This window comes from Bos indicus, chromosome 13 (assembly GCF_029378745.1).
Source record: "Bos indicus isolate NIAB-ARS_2022 breed Sahiwal x Tharparkar chromosome 13, NIAB-ARS_B.indTharparkar_mat_pri_1.0, whole genome shotgun sequence".
Lineage (NCBI taxonomy): Eukaryota > Metazoa > Chordata > Mammalia > Artiodactyla > Bovidae > Bos > Bos indicus.
Genome location: NC_091772.1, coordinates 18103947 through 18116532, shown reverse-complemented (window position 1 = coordinate 18116532; position 12586 = coordinate 18103947). Strand labels below are relative to the sequence as shown.

The following is a 12586-nucleotide window of genomic DNA, read 5'->3' as shown; positions in this document are numbered from 1 at the left end:
AATCCCTTCTGCCCCTCTCCCACCCCCAACCCAGCCCATCAGCAATACTGCAGGTTCTGGTTTCATACTGTATCTTGGATCCAAACTCTTCTCATTATCCCCACTGTTCAAATCCTGATCAAAGCTACCACCATCCTTCATCTGGATGGTCCCCACAGCCTCCTAAATGTCCTCTTACTGCTTTTCCTCTTGTCCCATCTGACTGAGCTTCCAATCACGGGCCAGCACGATGGCACACAGCAGAAATCGAATCACTTGCTAAAAACCTTCCAATATCTCCCCGCTACAATTAGAATAAAACCCAACGTCCTCAAGGCTGACTCCCAGCCCTGCTTGGTCTGGCACCTGCCTACCTCTCTGTCCCCAGCCTTTACCACTGCCCGACTCTTTTGCCATATTCCAGTTACCCTGCCTTTTTAACCCTCTCCGTTCCTTCCTCAAGATCTTTTCTTGCTTTCTTCACTATGAATGCTTTTCCAAGTCTCTGAATGGCTGCCCCTTTCCATTATTTTGCAGAGGTGTTCCTTAACCTCTTTTGCCATGAAAGTCACTCTGCTGCTTGGCTCTGCCTCTTCACCCAGTACTGAGACTGTTCAGAACCTCCCACTGGCTGCCCATCACTCAGAGCAAGACCCCTACTAGACCAGAACAGTCCCTTCCTTGCTGTTTTTCTAACATCTTGAGTGCCCTCCTAACCCAAGCTTTTGAATGTGCTTCTCCTTTTGCTTGGAATATTCTCATCCAAAAATCCACATGGACTGCTCTCTCATCCATTTCAGTTCAGTTCAGTTCAGTCGCTCAGTCATGTCCGACTCTTTGCATGAATCACAGCACGCCAGGCCTCCCTGTCCATCACCAACTCCCGGAGTTCACTCAAATTCATGTCCATCAAGTCGGTGATGCCATCCAGCCATCTCATCCTCTGTCATCCCCTTCTCCTCCTGCCTCCAACCCCTCCCAGCATCAGAGTCTTTTCCAATGAGTCAACTCTTCGCATGAGGTGGCCAAAGTACTGGAGTTTCAGCTTTAGCATCATTCCTTCCAAAGAAATCCCAGGGCTGATCTCCTTCAGAATGGACTGGTTGGATCTCCTTGCAGTCCAAGGGACATTCAAGAGTCTTCTCCAATACCACAGTTCAAAAGCATCAGTTTTTTGGCGCTCAGCTTTCTTCACAGTCCAACTCTCACATCCATACATGACCACTGGAAAAACCATAGCCTTGACTAGACGGACCTTTGATGGCAAAGTAACGTCTCTGCTTTTGAATATGCTATCTAGGTTGGTCATAACTTTCCTTCCAAGGAGTAAGTGTCTTTTAATTTCATGGCTGCAATCACCATCTGCAGTGATTTTGGAGCCCCCCCCAAAACAGTGTGACACTGTTTCCACTGTTTCCCCATCTATTTCCCATGAAGTGATGGGACCAGATGCCATGATCTTAGTTTTCTAGGTCTGGCTAAAGTGTCACTTAGCTAGATCTTCCTTGATGACACTAATTAATACAGCACCTCCATCCCCACTCTATTCCTCCCCTTTTAATTGCTGTCAAAATGCTGACATTACTTGACATGTTAAATATTAATTTGTATATTGTCTGTTTTCTCCCAACTAGAATGTACCTTCCATGAGAGCAGGAATTACTCTCTACTGTTTTGCTTGTTCTTAGAAGGGTAGGTGGTAAACAGTTTTTCCTTAAGTATTTAATGGCTGAACTATCTGAAATTACCTAATGAATTTATGGGTCTAATTTATGCCATCAGGTCTCTACCACCTTCCTCACAGATCCAGCTGTAGAACGACAGAGGAGGTGACTTCAACCACATTTCCAAATTTGGGTTTAACTGCTGTGTTTTCAGATTTCACCCACTTTCCCTCTGGAGATTAAGTCACCGGGTTCTTTCCAGTTAGTCCTTTGAGATTACAAATCCTGCGGCTAAGAGTGGCCTGGCGGGTGCGCATCACTGCATATCTGTAGCCCATTCTTAGTATGTGTTAAATTAGATCTTAGATCGCTGGGTCAAAGGGTCACTGCAGATGTAAGTTAAATCTCTGTGGCCGAATCCCCGTGCACAAGGTTTTGGCTATTTTGGATTTCCACAGCTATATGGGAGAGGCCACAGGCTCGCCCGCCAACTGAGTGTCATTATTAGTCTTTAGGGGGTTGCCAACCCGATAATCAAGACACTGCCCCTGCGGAGCGCACCCTTCCCCGCCCCAGCTCTACCACGGAGACCGCCCAACCGCGGGCGGCGCGCGGCCTGCAAGCAGGGCCTTGCACAACTGGCCCGAAAAGAGGAAGCCCCAAAAGGGCTGAAGTCGACACTTACGAACACCGCTGCAAAAGAAACCGGCTTCTGGGGCTTTGGTGGAACCGCCGTTTGGGCCCCAATCCCTTGGCCGGTAATAGAAACACCGAGGCGACAATCCAGAGGACGCCTCCGAGAGGGGAGGGCCCGCGACGCAGGTAGGGGAGGGTGAGAGGAAGGCGCACCTTTCCCCCGGCTTGCAACCCAAGTTGTGGTCTTCTTTGGGGAGGGTGGGGGGAGAGGAGGAGGAAGGGGGAGCTGGGCCGTGGGAGGTGGGGAGGGGGAGGGGTAAGATGCGCGGAGGCACAGAGCCTTCGAGTCGGAAAAAGCGGCCCCGGGGCTTCAGGCGTCTGCATCCGCGTCCGTGGGTGTTTCCCACCAGGCGCCCTCCTCGCACCTCCATGCGGAGCCGCGCGCCGAGCGCCCCACGTCTGCGCGCCGCGAGGGCCGGGCCGGGCTGACACCACTTCCTCCCCAGCCGCCGACCCGAGCCGGGGCGCAGCCCGCGCTCCGCGAAGCCTCCCGGCCGCCGCCCCGAAGCTGCCCCGCGCACGAGTCTCCGCCAAGTGCCCGCGCGCCCCGAGCAGCCGTCGAGGTAAGTGGCGCCGGCCCGCCTGCCCCGGGAGCCCTGGGAGCGGCACCCGGGCCGCCCCGGCCCCCGACTCCCCTCCCCGGGATGTCTCCCGACCAGGGTCGTGCCCGAGGCCGGGCCCGGTGAACGCGCGGCTCCGCTGGGCCCTGGAGGGCGGTGCCCTTCGCCGACCCCTGCCCTTGACCCAGCTCCGCGGGGTTTGGGGCTGGGGTTCGCCTTCCCCGAGTTGGGTTTCGTCAGATTTGACTGATTTCCTGCCCAGAAAATTGCTCCCAAGTCAGACGGGGAACCGGTGTACCCTCTCCTGTCCAGCGGGTCCGGGAGCCGCAGCCTGACCAGTGCTGAAGGGCTTCCAGGGGCATTTCAGGGGGCATTTCCAGGGGGCATTTCCGGGGGCATTTCCGGGCGCCGTGCATTGAGTGCAGGTCATGTGAGAATTTGAGAGTGACGGTCACAAGTCTGTCGCGTCCTAGTGTTTCTTTCCTTGAAAACTTTCAGACGGCTGTTTCTTCTTTTTAAAAATAACTTTGCATCCGAATTATTGTCCTTTTCGCTTTAAAATAGCAGAGAGGAACGAGCTGGACACCAGGCACAGGTGTTGTAATTTTGTTTGGAATGAATATCCAGAGCGTCCTTTTAGAAGCACGAAGCAAATTAACCAGGATGTCGTTATATCCAGGAGGATCTCGGGTAGGGGTCCCCCAGAATACCTCATCCAAGCGCACCCCTTATCTTCCTTCAGGGAAGGTGTATCTCATCGTTCAGACCGTTGTGGAACGCTAAATGTGTTTGTTCCTGGTGCTACTCACTGCAAAGCGGTTCAAAAATAACTTTAAATGCAATTGTTATAGAAAGAAATGGAGTATCAGCAGAAATAACAAACAGAAAAGGCTCAGGGGTTTATTACTGCTCAGGTATAACGTGGTTTAAACAAAGGCCAGAGTACTAACTACTACTGATTTTAAAGTCTAGGCCTCCGAATGGAGGTTTCCAGGCCTTTGCCTCTTTGAGTAAACCTCAGGGTCAATTTTCTCTCTGGCCCGAATACTGAAATACTGGGACAGCCCATGGGCAGCCTTACAGTAACGCTGGCTAGCAAAATTAACAGAGAATCTACTAGGAAATTTCTGTAAGGTCTTCATGGTGGTGTTTCCTGTCTGCTCAACGTGTTGTGAAAGGTCTAAGAAATTTAATGTCATCTTCAGATTCTGAGCCACCAGGGAAACAGATGGTAAAGAGTCTGCATGCAAGGTGGGAGACCCAGGTTCGTTCCCTGGGTTGGGAAGATCCCCTGGAGAAGAAAATGGCAACCCACTCCAGTATCCTTGCCTGGAGAATCCCATGGACAGAGGAGCCTGGCAGGCTAGAGTCCACGGGGTCGCAAAGAGTAGGACCCGACTGAGCAACTTCACTTTCTTTCCGATTCTTAGTCATTTTCACATTATTACTGATATTTATATCTTTCCCGGATATTTGGGAGACTTGGGTTCTTTTCCAGACCTGCCTTTAGCTAGAGAAAAAATGATGTTAATTAAGTTGCTTTGATCTCTCTAACCTTATCAGTAAAGATTACTGGCCTACCTGATATCTATCATTAAAATAGCAATTGAGGAGTTTCCAGAATTCTTTGAATCTGTCCTGTCTTGAATGCTGACAAAGAATGGCTGATCACTAACAAAAAAGAATGGAGAAAATGATGATAACAGATGTTAGAGTCAAATCTTTTGAGGTCTTTTGTTTCTGAGAAGTTCCTCAAGAAACAGTAGATTTCTGGTCAACATGTAAGAAGGCGCATTTCCATTCTATTGAAAAACTTCAATAGGAAATTGATGACCCCAAGGTTGGGTAGGTCTATATAATCGATTTCAAATTTTTTCAAGTGTTAATTCTCAGGAAATATAACTTTGTAATATGGATTACTTTATGACTCAGTTTCTTTAAATCCTAAGCACTGCTTACTAGGTTTTGTTCCTTGGTGGCTCAGATGGTAAAAAATCTGCCTGCAATGCAGGAGACCCATGTTCGATCCCTGTGATGGGAAGATCTTCTGGTGAAGGGAATGGCAACCCACTCCAGTATTCTTGCCTGGAAAATTTCATGGACCGAGGAGCCTGGCAGGCTATAGTCCGTGGGGTTGCAAAGAGTTGGACATGATCGAGCAACTAACACTTAACACTAAATTTTGTAGTGTCTATTAAATCTTTTGTATTTTTATATCCTGAGAATGTATACCAATCACCTACTATTTTTTGACTTTTTTCAATAACAAATTAAAAGTTCTAGATATCTTCATATTACTATTAGAATGAACTGCTCATAAAATGCATTGCTGGGACTTGATTAAGTGGTCCAATGATTAAGACTTTCCTTTCCAATGCAGGGCATACCAGTTCCATTCCTGGTCAGGTAGCTAAGATCCCACATGCCTTGAAGCCAAAAAACCAAAACATAAAACAGAAGCAGTATTGTAACAAATTCAATACTTTAAAAATGGTTCACATAAAAAGCATTTTAAAAATGCATCGCTGAAAATGCCTATATTTAATATACCACTTCCAGTTTCTTTAAACCATCCCACTTTCACAAACATGATTTTAATTTACTTCTAATCATCTTCAGTGTTAATTATTTTTATGCTCAGTACCTTTTAGTAGTGCAGAACCTTGTAATAAATTGTGTGCCTTAGTCTGTCACACCAAAACATTTACAATTGCACTGCATCCCCATCACCTAGCCAAATTCCTTGCACCATAGTTGGGACTCAAATAACATTTACTAAATGTCCAGTGATATTAGTACCTCTTCTGGGTGGTACCATCAATCCATCCGTCTAAGCCCTGAGACCCAGCTGGCCCCCTACCAACCCTGACGCTTGAGCAGGCAGACCTATAGCATCGCCCCAAGGCACCACACCTTCTCAGCTCCTGTTCTAAAGCTTGAATTCCTGACACCATTTCCAAACATTTTCTAAACATCATCTATGCACTTGAATCACCAAGAATCATATTATAAGAGCTAGTCTTTCTTCTCTGTCAACTCAGTTTCCTCTTTATCACCAACTGGTCATCATAAACAGTTATTATATTTATTTAGCTTATATTTTGTACCAGACCCTGTGTTAACTAATGTGGATGTGTTGTTTCAGTAAGCTTCACATGCTGGGTTTATGGGGCTTCCCCTGTGGCGCTGTTTCCTGCCTGCCAGTGCAGGAACCATAATGAGGCTTGGGTTCTATCTCTGGGTCAGGAAGATCTCTGGAGGAGGGCATGGCAACCCACTCCAGTAGTCTTGCCTGGAGAATTGCATGGACAGAGGAGCCTGGCGGGCTATGGTCCATAGGGTCACAAAGAGTTGGACACGACTGAAGCAACTTAGCGTACCTGCATGCACGCACGTGGGCTTATACCACTGTTAACCCTTTATCGTTGAGGAAATGAAAGTGCAGAGAGGTTAAGAAGCTTACCCAGGGAGTGAGAAGCAGAGCTGACCTTTGAACTGAGTCAGTATAACACCAGCACTGAGGCGCTATACCAAGGGCAAGGGCTTAAATGGTGAAAAAGAACAGGAGGCCTTTCCTCAGTGAAGTTCGAGTTTACTAGGGGAGACATAAATGGGCAATTACAGCCCCACACACGACCAAGGCCTTGTGCTGTGGGAGCACCCATCAGATTCCTACACCGCACGGGGGTCAGGGAGGATGAAGTGAAGGTAGGCCCAGCAAAGAACATGCCTTTTTAGAGTGGGAAAACATGTCTTTCGAAAAAATAATCTTCTTTAGCAGCAACCATTTGATTTAATTTTTGGCTGTGTTGCACAGTATGTGGGGTCTTAGTTCCCAGACCAGGGATTGAACCCATACCCTCTGCATTGGAACCATGGAGTCTTAACCACTAGACCACCAGGGAAGTCCCCATGTGGTTTCATTTTTAGCTTTATTATATTTCCAATCCTCTTGATAATGGGCTGTGTTAATTAAATCAATGAATAGTGAGTAGCTTTTTTTTTTTCCTACTTCTGCTGGGGATCCTTCTGATTTGATCTCATATCACAGACTCATCAGTGAAATGGCTGCAGGCTGGGAGTGGGGATAAATGCTAAATCACACAATAGTTATGTTTGCGCAAACTGGCCAGAAGATTTATGTCCATAGATCATATCAAACTGGAGGGAAAATACAGAGTGATAGAACAAGCAAACATTAGATTTATTTTCCCTTTTTCACTATGAAATATTCCATAAATACAGTAGATGATGTAAGATACATACGTGAGTGTGTGAAAGTCCCTTAGTTGTGTCCGACTCTCTGCAACCCCATGCACTATACAGTCTGTGGAATTCTCCAGGCCAGAATACTGGAGTGGGTAGCCTTCCCTTTCTCCAGGGGATCTTCCCAACCCAGGGATTGAACCCAGGTCTCCTGCATAGCAGGTGGATTCTTCACCAGCTGAGCCACAAGGCAAGCCCATACATATTATTACAGCAAATAATAATAAAACCAACATCAGGATACATATCATCTAGCTTAAGAAGTAAAATAATATTAGTACCTCTGACTTCCTCTCAATAGCATTACCCTTTTTTCTTGATGGACTTCCCTGGTGGCTCAGATGGTAAAGCGTCTGCCTACAATGTGGGAGACCTGGGTTCAATCCCTGGGTTGGGAAGATCTCCTGGAGAAGGAAATGGCAACCCACTTCAGTATTCTTGCCTGGTAGGCTACAGTCCATGGGGTTGCAGAGTTGGACACAACTGAGTGACTTCACTTCACTTTTTCTTGATAGAGGTCATCATTATTCTGACTGTGCTGATTATTTGAAAAGGATTTAGAAAGCAGGTAAATACATTTACAAAGATATCAAACTGGGAATTAGAGTATATTGGTACTTGGGAAACTGAAATTATTTTTTAATATTTATTTATTATTAGTTTATTCATTTGGTTGCACTGGGTCTCACTTGCCACATCCGGGATCTACTTCCCTGACCAGGTGTGTAACTTGGGCTCCCTGCATTTCGAGCACAGAATTTTAGCCACTGGACCTCCAGGGAAGTCCCCTGGGAAACTGAAATTAGAATCTTCACTGACTCAAAGCGTGGTCATAAATAGAGTGTCCTATAAAGTAAAGAGAACTTATTTTAATTTAAATAGCATGAAAACAAAGTGGATTACAAATGTTGAAGAGGAAGTACCATGGAAGTAGTAGAATCTTAGTTATTAATGAAGTAACCAAGATATCAGAGGATAACTGTAACTTTTAAGTATGGTAAAGCATACGTAAGTTAGGAACTGCTAATTTCCATATGACTTCAATTTCTACTTTAAATAGAATTCAGTCATCCAAAAAAATATTTGCCAAGCACTATTCCAGGTGAGTTGGACTGTGAAGAAGGCTGAGCACCGAAAAATTGATGCTTTTGAACTGTGGTGTTGGAGAAGACTCTTGAGAGTCCCTTGGACTGCAAGGAGATCCAACCAGTCCATTCTGAAGGAGATCAGCCCTGGGATTTCTTTGGAAGGAATGATGCTAAAGCTGAAACTCTAATACTTTGGCCACCTCATGCGAAGAGTTGACTCATTGGAAAAGACTCTGATGCTGGGAGGGATTGGGGGCAGGAGGAGAAGGGGATGACAGAGGATGAGATGGCTGGATGGCATCACTGACTCGATGGACGTGAGTCTGAGTGAACTCCGGGAGTTGGTGATGGATAGGGAGGCCTGGCGTGCTGCGATTCATGCAAAGAGTCGGACACGACTGAGTGACTGAACTGAACTGAACTGAACTGATTCCAGGTGAATGAAAGAGACAGAGATCTCTGCGTTTGGGGAGCTGTATTCCAGTTAGGAGACGCAGATAATCATCAGTAAGCATCAAAAATAAGTAAATAATATTGGTGAGTGAAGAGTCCCATTTAAAAAGATAAAGTTGAACGAAATAAAATTGCGGGGTTAAATAAGATGGTCAGGCTTGGCCTCATTGGGAAGACCTGAGCCAGGGTTTGAAGGAGCTGACTGTCTGAGGGAACAGTGTTCTGAGCAGAGGGAACAGCTAGTGCTGAGGCCATAAGGCACAGGTAAGCCTGGTGCCTTCGAGGGAAAAGGCACCTGTGTGGCCTGGAGGGAGAGGGTAATAGGAGGTGTGGTTGGAGACATAGGGGGAAGGTGAAGAGATGGCAGATCACGTAGGGTCTTGTAACCCATCATGAAAACATTGGCTTTTACATTGAGTTAAACTGAGGGGCCGTTACAGGATTCTGAGAAGAGGAATAATGTGATCTCACTTACATGTCAAAGGCTCACTGTGATTGCTTGACAAAAAGCTGGATAAAGTCAGAAATCTATTAAGAAGCTTTGGGAATCGGCATATATTTTAATGGCAGAGCCAACAGGATTTCCTGGCAAAGTGGATGTGGGATTTCAGAGAAAGAGGAACCAAAGATGTCTCCAAAGTTCTTGACCCAAACAATGAGAAGGATGGAAGTGGCATCAACCACGTGGGCAGTTTAGAGGGAAAGCTGTGACAAGTTGAGTTTTGGGGAGGGAGGCTTCAGAGGGAGGGGACATATGTATACATATAGTTGACTCATGTTGTGGTACAGCAGAAACTACAACATTGTAAAGGAATTACACTCCAATTAAAAATAAATTGAAAAATCTGGAAAAAGAAAGTTTTGGACATGGATATGAAATGTCAACTTGTTATCACTATGTGCTTATTACATAAAAGGCTACAGTCATTCAGCCTAAGTAACTTTTGGGGAAGGTACTATCATTAATTCTCATTGTACAGATTAGAAATGACAGTTTAGAGAGTGTTAAGAATTTTACCCAAGATTACATTTTAAGAACTGGGATGTAAAACTAGGTCTTTAGGATCCTAATGCTTTAAACTCTTCTTTTGAAACTTGCTGAAAGAATTGACCAGCAATCTTTATCATATAAATGAAATAAGAATATAGTCAGCTAATCAGTAACATTTCATGCCCTTGAAACTCAAGACAGTGAGAGTTCTTTTTAATAAAGGAGAGAGCGGGAAATGAATATTGAAAAGCCCCATACTTATACATGAATTCACAACCAGTGACATGGGCCTTGTAAAAGGTTTCTGTGCTTGTGAGGGTTTTGGGAATTTATTTATTTATTTGGCTGTGTTGGGTCTTAGTTGCGGCACATTGACTCTTCACTGGAGCATGCAGGCTTCTCTCTAGTTGTGGCTCGTGGGCTTAGTTGCCCTGTGCCCTGTGGGATCTTAGTTTTCGGACCAGGGATTGAACCCACGTCTCCTGCTCTGAAAGGTGGATTTTTAACCACTGGACCATCAGGGAAGTCACCTCTAAGATTATGAGTTTAACATCAGGATTCTGAGGAAGGGAAGATAACGGCCCTTTGCACAAAGGAGGTTTTTGTGCCCCAAGGTTAAGATACTTATATTTTCAAAATCTAAAACCAGATGGATTTTAAATGGATGCACGAGTTAGAGCAGGGCCAAGACTTCACTAGCAGCTGTTGAAGAGTGGTAGGTAACATTGCCCTGACATTGGAAGTGGCTTCTAGGAAGTAACTACTGAGGTCAAGATAGCTGACATTTCATTTGTTTTGGCTACAGTAGGTGTCAGGGCAGTATAATTGTGACATAGTAGCACTTAGTGGAATTCTGCTTACTTCATTGTCTGCATCACAGTTCATGTCGTAGACTTATTTTTTCCCCCACAAGCGAAAGTTTGTTTTTCAGTTAAGTGCATTATTAGAATTTCGTCTCAAAAAGAAAAGGATGAACAAATCAGTTATTGACAGAAAAAAATACCACAAAATCTTTTTCAGGCAGTTTACAGAATGATCTCAATTCAGTGAGCTAACTAAATGAATTTGTCTAAAGCTACTGTATTTATGGTATTAATGAACTCTTTCATCTCTGCTGCTAACATAAAATTCCCAGTTGATGGGTCAATGAACTGATGAAGTTTGGGATGTGGCATTAAAAAAATCATTTATTTTATTATTTTTTAAGGGGAATGACTCCCTTCTAGTTAAATTCCTAGATGATATGGCTTAGCAAGTCAAGACTGTTTCTTAGCAGATTAAGACTATTTGTTGACTGACATGGTACTTAAATTTCTGCCATTGTATGTGGCAAACAGAAATGAAGTGGCTTGGGCCCGGGACGTGGGTAAGTGCAGTGCGATGCTGTGAGCAAGCGGCTCCCAAGATTGCCATAGAAGAGAAAGGCTGAAACGTCCAGGGAGCTCACTGCCCTGACCATCAGAGCAGAAAAGTGCCCCTCATTCGAGATTCACAGAAGGGAGCTCTGTGCTTACATGCACACTCAAGTTGAATAACACTCTGCTGAACACGCTGACACTGGAACTTTTTCTCCAGTCTTATATCTGTTGAGGGCTGATCATGTGCCAGACAGAGTAGAAGGTGTAAAACAAAATAAGATATGGCACCAAAGCTCCAGAAGCTTCTGGCCTACTGGGAGACCCAGGCCTGCAAATAAACACATTCCAGTTTGTGATGAGCATAAGACGGTGATGGGAGTGACTGTAGGGAAGACATAGTATGGGGGGAACCAAAGGCATTTTGAAGGATAAAGATATTTCCAGGAGGCCCAGTGGAAGAAAGCTATCTCAGGCACTACATGCATGAAATTGTTCGGCAGAGCTGGAGCATACAGGGCAGGGGGAAGGGAAACGGGGAGATTTGGGTTTAAATCTTAGTGCGTAGTACTCAGATCACATTTATATGGTACAATCCCCACAGTCTACCACCTTTGAGTCAAAATGCTTAGCACTTGTAAAGACAGAAAACTCTGGTTCTCTGGAGCCCTGTCCAACACGAGTATAATGCAAGCGACATAGATTATTTTTATTCATTTATTTATTTTGCCACGCCATGCGGCATGAAGGATCTTAGTTCCCTGATCAGGGATTGAACCCATGCCCCCTGCAGTGAAAGTGCGGCATCCTAACCGTTGGACTGCCAGGAAAGTCCCCACATAAATAACTTTACATTTTCAAGAAGCCACACTAGAAACAGTCAAAGAGAAACACAGGGTGTTAATTTAGTAACCTATTTTATTTAGTATGTATGTATCCAAAATGACCATTTAATGAATTAATATTAATTATACTAAATTACAGTAAATGTAAGTCATATTGAAATTGTGGATGAATTCTTTTTCTTTCTTCATACGAAATCCAGCGTGTCTTACACTTAGAGCACATTTCAGTTTGGACGAGCCACAATTCAAGTGCTCAGTGGCCACCTGTGGCTAGTGGCTACTGAACTGGACGGTGCAGCTCTAGGTAATTGCACAAATACTGTATCCTAACTAAGTGTTGACGGTTCGGCTGTTGGGAGGATACTAGATGCCTTATGAAGAAAACTAAGGGCAAAAAGAAACAAAAAGCATTTTCTGTTACTGTGGGGTGTGTCCTTGGAACCAGATTTTAATGCATAGCTCAGCCTACACCCAAAATGCTTCATTAGCCCTCTAAGCAAAAAAAACAACAACAAATTGCCATGGCTTACTTTTTATTCTTTATCGTCCCCTCTGCCCACCCTCCCATCCTCACCCTTATTTTTTTGGATTCTTCTTAAAAGTAACAGGCACTGGAGAAAGAGTGGAAGTAAAACGTAGAGCAGGATACCCTAAACCCACATCCGGCAAATAAGATCGGTTGCCCTAGG

General features: G+C 45.0%; 1 protein-coding gene across 1 annotated transcript in view; it reads left to right on the top strand.

Annotated features, from left to right (window-relative positions):
* The first annotated feature begins 2791 nt into the window (after positions 1-2791).
* APBB1IP (amyloid beta precursor protein binding family B member 1 interacting protein) overlaps positions 2792-12586 on the top strand; it is a 75341-nt gene continuing 65546 nt past the window's right edge. The window contains 1 exon segment of the mRNA XM_019972969.2: positions 2792-2902. The gene's annotated coding sequence lies outside the window, so the exon portion shown is untranslated.